Here is a 7,660-nt window from a genome sequence, read left to right as displayed (position 1 = left end):
TCTGGCTTAGGTGCTGGGACTGCACTTACCTGGAGATGCCCATGGGCAGACAAACAGCAAGACTAACCCTACGTGATGGGATAGATGAGAAGAGTCAAAAAATAAAAATAAAAATAAAAAAGTAAGAGAAGCCCAAGAAACAGGTGCAGGACAAACCAGATAGACTCGGTCAGAGGAAAGGATGAGGAAAAAAGAGTGCAAGTCCCAGCCAGCCTGCCTGCCTGCCAGCCAGCCGCAGCGCGACTCCCCTTGGCTCCTGGGCAGCCCACTTTGCAGACAGGGTCCCTTCTCCCCGTGTGTAACATAGTCTTTGTTCACATAGTGTTATGCATGATCCTTGTAAGGTGAAGAAGCCGTGGTGATGTACCATGCCATCCGCCCTATATATAAAGATAAATAAATATATATATATATATGTATGTAAGTTATAGCACTGAGGGCTCCGCGGCCCTGCTGGACCAAGCAAAACTAAGCCTTTTGGTTTGGGTAATATGTTTGTTTTTTATTTTCTTTTTTTTGTGGCTTGTCTTATGTCGTGAGAGCACAAGTGCCAGTCCGATTGCTTTGTATCACAGAATAGTGTTTTTAATTCATCAATGTTCTAGTTAATGTCTACCTCAGCACCTCCTCTTAGCCTGAGTCTAGGAGGTTGCCCGATTTTGTTTCTTCAATTGTATTGGTTCCTTTTTTGTACAAATCAATCTCTCTACCCTTCTCTTTTTTCCCCCTCCCTCCTCTCCCCCCTCCTCTCACCTCCCCTTCCCCCAGTCAAGCTTGCCAGTTCTTTCTGTCCACTCGAAGTTGTGTGCTCCCGGTTGCAGCTTTTCCGCACCTGCCTTCGTGTAGATTGATGCGTTTCTTTGTAATTTCGGTGTTTCTGACAAGACTTAAAAGGAAAAAAAAAAGGAAAAAATGAATTTACTGCTGCAGGTTTTTTTCTCTCTCCATGTGTCACTAAGTGAAGTTTGTGCCTTCTATAGCAAAGAGAATATTTTTTACATCCTACTAACAGTAGATTTTTTTGTAGTGAACATTTTTTGTATTTTTATTTATAAGTCTCATAAGAAAAATAGCAATGTTCAGTTGTATACCTTGAATCTGCAGTTAGCAAAGAATAAAGTTAATTCAGTTGTCTCTGGCTCAAAGTGTCCTTTTTAGAAAACTGTGCTTTTTATTTCTTCCTTTTCTGGGTGGGGAGCATTGTGGAGCAACTGAGATTCCTGTCTGGGGGTGAGGGAAGAGAAAGCTATGCGATACACACATTCAGGCTTAAAATTTTTCAACATGCTTATTTATTGGGGGGGGGTGCTTGCCATGGTGCACATCAGCACCTCAGCAGAGATCTGAGGACACCTTTCGGGAGTTGGTTCTCTCCTTCCACCATGTGGGTCCTGGGGATCAAACTCAAGTCCTCAGGATTGATGGACAAGTATCTTTACCACCAAGCCATCTCACCAGCCCCACATTCAGCCATTTTATGTGACACTTTCATGCCACATTTAGAAGCCACGTATCTATTCAATAACATTCTTACCTTTGAGGGTTAAGAAACTGTGTTAAATACATGAATATCATTTGACCTTGGAACAAGGTACTAAGTGGACATTCCTTTATTCAACAAAACTATTGCACTGGTGGCAAATTTCTGCACTAGGAATACAGCAAGGGACAAAACAGAAACCAGCACCTGTGGGCTTGGCGTGTGTTTGCAAGTGTGTGTGTGGCCTATATGGATCATGCAATGGGTATCTGGTGATCAAAACTTATGTCCAGATCAGATACCAAATCAGATTGTTTTCCCCTGGGCTCTAGAGGCAGGACTCACCCATCTTCCTCAAAGCTAAGCAAGTCTCAGAGTTGTCTCAACACCAACACAAAGCTTCTACTCAATTAAAGGACCTTGGGTCCATGGCAGCCAAGACCTACTGAAAACGAAGGTTTCAGAGCTGGAGGGTCTGCTTCATGGCAGAGTGCCTGCCTGGCATGTGCAAAACCCTGGGTTCTAGCCTTTTCCTCTGCTCTAAGTGGAAGTATCACTTCACTCATCTTAAACTGTAAATCCAGTTCTACCCAAATCCTAGATGCATGTTCCAGCATCCCTGCCTGTCTCCTACTGAGACCTGGGGATGGGGGCACTCATGACTTAAGTCATGGATGCCACAGTGGGTCGCTCCACTACTATGACAATGCATCAAACCTGGCCCCTAGCTTACTGGGGGGGGGTGGTCACCAGCATGTGTCCCTGTTCCTTTGCCCCGCAATTTAAAGAAAGGCTAGTGCTGGTGCATGCCTGTGTGTGTGTGTGTTCCTGTACTCCCAAGCTCTGGGTCTGGCTGGCTCTGGGGTTACTGAACTGATTGGGACTGAAATCACACTAACCCTAACAGCCCTCCCAGGAAGAGGCCCAGCCCAGGGGCAGGCATCGTCCCTCCTTCAGAGCCCCTGGCTTTTTAGTTCTCCTCCCTTCTCTTTTCTGCTCTATTCTTCCCTCCCATCATCCTCCGTCCAGTTTTGCTTCTCTCCTTCCCACCCCTCTCCATTCTTCTCTCCTCCTGACTCATTTCTGGGAGATTTCTTTTGCTGCTGTGCATCCATCCCACATTTTCTTTCTCCTCTTGGAAAATAATCCTTGGCCAAAAATGTGTATGTTTTGATTCGGATCTGTATCTGCGCCCCTCTCATCGCCCCTCCTCCAGCCCCCGCCCCTCCCCCTCTGCACACCACCCCGCCCTCAGGCCTTAGCTTTCGCTTGACAGATGGGAGGGCAGTGGGCACTCCCTCTTTAAAACAACATTTAATCGCCGTTTTCTGTTCTTGGACATCAAAGCTGGGGCTTAGGCGCTGCGCTGGGGTCGTGGCGGCGCGGGCTCTGGGGGAGAGGAGGTGAGTGAATAGGGGCTGGTTGAATGGGCTTTGTGTGACCGCCGGGGTCTGCCTGCTTTACATGCTCTTTGACCCAGATATGATCTCATGGAGAGAAAGGGGCCCGGGCCCGGCCAGCCTGAGAACGCTCCTCGGCCTGCCGCAGCCCCTCCTCCCTCCCTGGGCAGCCGGCCACAACTGCCCTCTGCCCCAGCCTGCAGCATGGGCAGCCTCCTCCAGGGCAGGGCCCGCCAAGGGGGCACGCGGCTGGGGTCAGCGGAGGGGACAGGCAGCTGGCCTGGGAAGATGCACCCTCCCCGGGTTGGAGGGATAGGGCTCCTCCTACTTATGTTCTCCAGGGAGGCAGCATGGAAGCCCCCCCAAACACACAGCACCCCTCACTGTCCAGAGTTCTGGGTCACCGCTGCTGGGGTTCTGGTTGAATCTTGATGGCTCTCCTTTCGGTGGTATTTGATGTCCCTTCCCTCCAGAGGGAGCAAAGATGAAGCCCCAGCCAGCAGACACTCCCGAAGACCCACAAGAGTGTGGTAAGTGGAAGGAGGAGGCAGACAAGCCAAGTCCTAGGATCGCTCCATCGGTTCGGCACACTTTCCTCTAGGCCTTCCCACCTGGCTGCCCACAGAGCCCTTTAGCCCCTGACCCCGGAAGAGGAGGAGACTGTAGATATCCCACCCTCTGCCCGTTCCTTCCCTCTCTTGTCCTGTGCCTTGCCTGCAGGCCAAGTGATTTTCCAAAAACTGGAAGCATCACCTCACTCCTTTGAGGAGTCCCTCATCACTCCTAGCTTAGAACTCAAGCTCTCCAACACAGGACTCTGAGACCTTTAGCCCTGCTTGATGCCCAGATCACCCCCACCCCTTGCTCTGGTCAACTTGGACACCACCATGGTTTTTTTCCCTGTGGCTTTTGTTGTGTCCTTCTCCAGCTGAGCACAGTATAGCGCAAATGCCAGCTCCTGCTTGGCGGGCTCAACTTCTCCAAATTCTTGTTTCAGTTCAAACTACCTGCTCAGTAAACCTTCCCTGACCACTGGTGAGTGACTTAGGGGCCCTATTGTGCAGACCCTCCCATCCTACCATTGGTACATTAGAATCACCTAAACTCTCAAATGTCCCCATTTCCAGATATTAAATTCCTTGATGCCCAGAACTGTGTATTCAATATCTTGGTGTTCCTAGAGCCTAACACTGCACATGGCAGGTATCCAGTAAATGTTTGGTGAGTACATAGATGTCAGAAAGGTAGAATGAAACAGAGAGGCAGTTAGCCCTCTGGTGCTGAAGATGCAGTTGTTAGAGAGAGGGAAATGTGCTAAGAAGTACCCCCTTATATGCCTACCCAGGAACCTCCACACAGCATCAAAGACAGGTATGCATGCTGGGTGGGGACTCAGCCTGGGCTCCAGCTTTCCTGCTCTGGATCTGTACTTGCTTCTAAGAGTACCTGAAAGGAGGAAGGTGAGGCAGGCTCAGGGCAGTGACACACCTGACCTGGCCTCTCTGGGGTAGGAGTGTTTGCGTGAAGACACCAGGTCCTTGGCCCACCGGGAGGCCCCAGTTTTCTCTATGCTTCTAGGCCCAGCCTTTCAGCTCTCCCCACTTCCAGCTCCTACCCTGTGAGCCAGCTAGCAGGCAGACTCTCTTGGGCTGCTTTTTCTGCACCCCAGGAGCTGCCTCAGTGAAAGTGAACTCGTTCATTTAAACCTGACTCCGCAGACCTACGGCCCCCTGCAGCGCTAATTACTCTGTAGTTCTAAACTGATTGCTGTACACTAAGCTTAAGCCCGCCTTTATTTATTTACTGACTACATTAATAGCAAAGGCGAGCTGCTTTCAGTGGCTCCGGACTGTACACGCTGGCTGTGCCCTGTTCCCTTACTCCCCAGGAGATGAAGTACCTGACACAGAACCCCTAAACTCACCATGAGTCCCCTGGACCAGAAATGAGAAAGTGTAATTGTATCTATACCTTACTCCTAACACACAGGGAGTCTCTGTCTTGACTCTTGTATAATGGAACCAGGCTGGGGTTGGGGAGGGAACCTTCCGTTTGCAGGATGCAATATGCCTCAATAGCTCATGTAGGGAGGTGCTGGCCATGGGCCTTACTTATTTTACAGGCTTTGGCTCCATAACTGTCAGGTGGTAAATAGTGGCTCTTTCTCTTTCCACAGTGTCTTTGTCAAAGGGAACAGCTTCCTCCCCATCCCCACTCTCCCAGGACTAATGGTCTCTGTTTAGTTGCCTGTTCCCCACAGTGCCCACCCCTTGTCACTAGGAAGGAGTTCCTCCCTGAGTTGAATCAGAACTTAACACCTCTCAGTGTTTTCTGCCCCATTCACATGCTTGGCCAGAATTTGCTGGAAGGGAACTTGAGTCCTTGTTTCATTCCTAGGAGTCCTCCAGGGCAGACCTGACTCCAGTCTCCCTACCCCAGGACTCACATGCCTGAGGAAATTCAGCAAGTGGTTCCTGTGAGATGGTGCCCTGCCTCTTTCCCACTGTGTGGGTTCAGAAGGCCTACGGCCATGCCACGGCAGTCACTGTTAGCTTCTCTGATGTCCTCAAGCCACTCAGGTAAAGCTGTACCCTAGCCTTGGGGCATAGCAATATTCTGGAAACCAGAAGGACCCTGCCAGGACCCATGGAGTCAAGCACCTGGCCTCTAACTTTAATTAGCACTAGCTTGGTGACTGCCATATTGGGCACCCTGAGGTAAAGGGGTGGGTGAGGTGTGGCAGGAAGAACGAGGGATTCAGCGTCAAAAGGACCTGGGTATGGCTTTGATTACATCACAAAGCCTTTCCAAGTTCCTCTTTCCTCAACTGTGGATGGAACAGCGGTTCAGGACAGTTGTTACATCAACTGGAGTAAAGATACCCAAATCAGCTTTCGAAGGCACAGTGGTGCTATGACAATGTAGGTTATAAGTAGGGGTAGTCTTGGATAGCTAGAAGGGGAACTGGTGGCCTAGATGGTCCTTTTTAGAGCAGAAGTCCACAGAGCCCCCACAGCCACTGCAGGCATAGTTGGGACTCTGTCTCCACCTAGTGGATATCAGCCAAAGGTGCGTCTACTGCTGGGGCATCTGGAAAATGACTGGCACTTTGTGTCTGCCCTGGTTTTTGTGGGTTACCTGCTATATGGGGCTTGAGTAGGGCTAGGTAATTGGGGACTGTGATTCACATTCATGCTGGAGGAGGACCATTCCAAAGTACTTGGTCGGGAGAGGTTAAGGGGGTCTTCCTGGAAGTCTTCCTGAGTCACTATTTCTTCATTCTTTTTTCCCCCTTTCCTCCCTTTGATCTACTGGCCATGTAGATCTCATTCTTCCCATCCCTCAAAGACTGATCCATTCTCAAACCTCAGGGAAGATCAGCCTTGGATAGACCTCAGCTCTTCAAAGCTTTTCTACCAAGAAAGACACAGGCAGGGCGAGGGAGGGTCATGGAAGTCGAATGGCCCCAGGCTGGGAGAGAGGACAGCAGGATGGCCTACTTCCTGAGTTCCAGAACCTTCAATAAACCCAGAATGGAAGTGGAGTTAGTTGCTGCTTTGATGTAGAACTGCCCTTCCAAGGTAGTAAGTAAGCCTGGTGCCTAGCCCCATCCCGCCCCATCTCTGGCTGGATAACACCCAAGTTCTCTGAGACAGGGACTCTCCCACACCTAGATACTTGGGTCTGCAGGAGATGGATCATCATGTCTCTCCCCTTGTTTCTTGGCACTTCTGACCATCTTGAATGGATGCTCTGACTTGGGGATGCCTCTCAGCACTACATTTCTAGCAGACTCTGGTCTGCTCTAAAAACCTCAGAGAAAAGCTTGGCTCTATATCACCTGTAGCTTTTTATTTTATGTTATTTTAGCTTTTAAAGCAATCTGGCTTTTTCACTTTCCACTGAACAGGAAGGGCTTCAGAATAGAGTGAACTTCGAGTGACACCAGGTGGACAGAAATAGGAAATGCATGCATGACTGTCTGGCTAATAGGAAGGCCTTCCCTAACTACTGGCCACTTGGGAAGAAAGGGAGTCACAGTGGCAGGGGGAGAAAGGCACATGGGTCCTCCCAAGCCTGATCTGACAGATGCTCACCTTGCACTCAGAAATCTCTTGCCAATTAACCTTCCTCCTTAACCCCAATCCCCACCCAACTCGGGCACCTGATCTTTCTCTTAATTCTCTTGACAGCACAGCTGAGGCCAAGCTAGGAAGTCTGAATTAGCTTTCTCTAGTCTCAAGGATAATAAAAGACAATAAACACCCAGAACAGCACAGCATGATGGTTTATAAGCCATGGTGGGTCTCTCACAGCACTCCTCACTGCCGGGTTCCCTACCTGCCTTCAGAGATGGGGAACTGTCTCTAACCCCTGCCATGGACAAACCCTACAAAGGAAGACCCCCTAGTGCTGTGGGCTTCCAGTGTCTCATGGATGAGTGTCTGTGCCCTGTCAAAGAGGAACCCCTCCTCTTGGGCTCTGCATCCTTTCCTTTCAGTCTTTCCAAGCTTTTGTCTCGGTACCTACCTCCTCCCTGTTACATCCACTGCTCCCTCTCCATTTGTTATTCCCATAAGCATCTAAACATCTCCCATTCCAACCACCTTTCCCCTGACCCAGTGTATCCCTTTGGCTCCTGACCCAAATTGCTTTCCACTTGCCTCCCTCCCTCCCTCCCTCCCTCCCTCCCTTCCTGTTTGTGGTATATGTCCTTGTTTGGGTGGGTACATGCATGTGTGCTTACACGTGCTTGTGCATGTGTGTATGTGAATAGGCT

The 7,660-nt window shown here is 49.9% G+C and overlaps 2 long non-coding RNA genes across 2 annotated transcripts in view; both read left to right on the top strand.

The window, feature by feature from the left end:
• The window catches only part of LOC108490845, a 3,368-nt gene extending 2,229 nt beyond the window's left edge, over positions 1–1,139 (top strand). Inside the window, exon 2 of the long non-coding RNA XR_001872436.1 lies at positions 11–1,139. This is a non-coding gene — a long non-coding RNA (uncharacterized LOC108490845). The remainder of the gene's footprint in view (positions 1–10) is intronic.
• A 1,682-nt stretch (positions 1,140–2,821) lies between these two features.
• LOC115070307 lies at positions 2,822–5,453 on the top strand. Its single transcript, XR_003849483.1, has 3 exons — positions 2,822–2,883; positions 3,222–3,410; positions 5,278–5,453. It is a non-coding gene; the product is annotated as an uncharacterized LOC115070307 (long non-coding RNA).
• The last annotated feature ends 2,207 nt before the right edge of the window (positions 5,454–7,660 follow it).

This window comes from Nannospalax galili, unplaced genomic scaffold (genome assembly GCF_000622305.1).
Source record: "Nannospalax galili isolate Female #2095 unplaced genomic scaffold, S.galili_v1.0 scaffold335, whole genome shotgun sequence".
Lineage (NCBI taxonomy): Eukaryota > Metazoa > Chordata > Mammalia > Rodentia > Spalacidae > Nannospalax > Nannospalax galili.
Note: the sequence above shows the minus strand (reverse complement) of the source record. Positions and strands in the feature narration are given on the sequence as shown.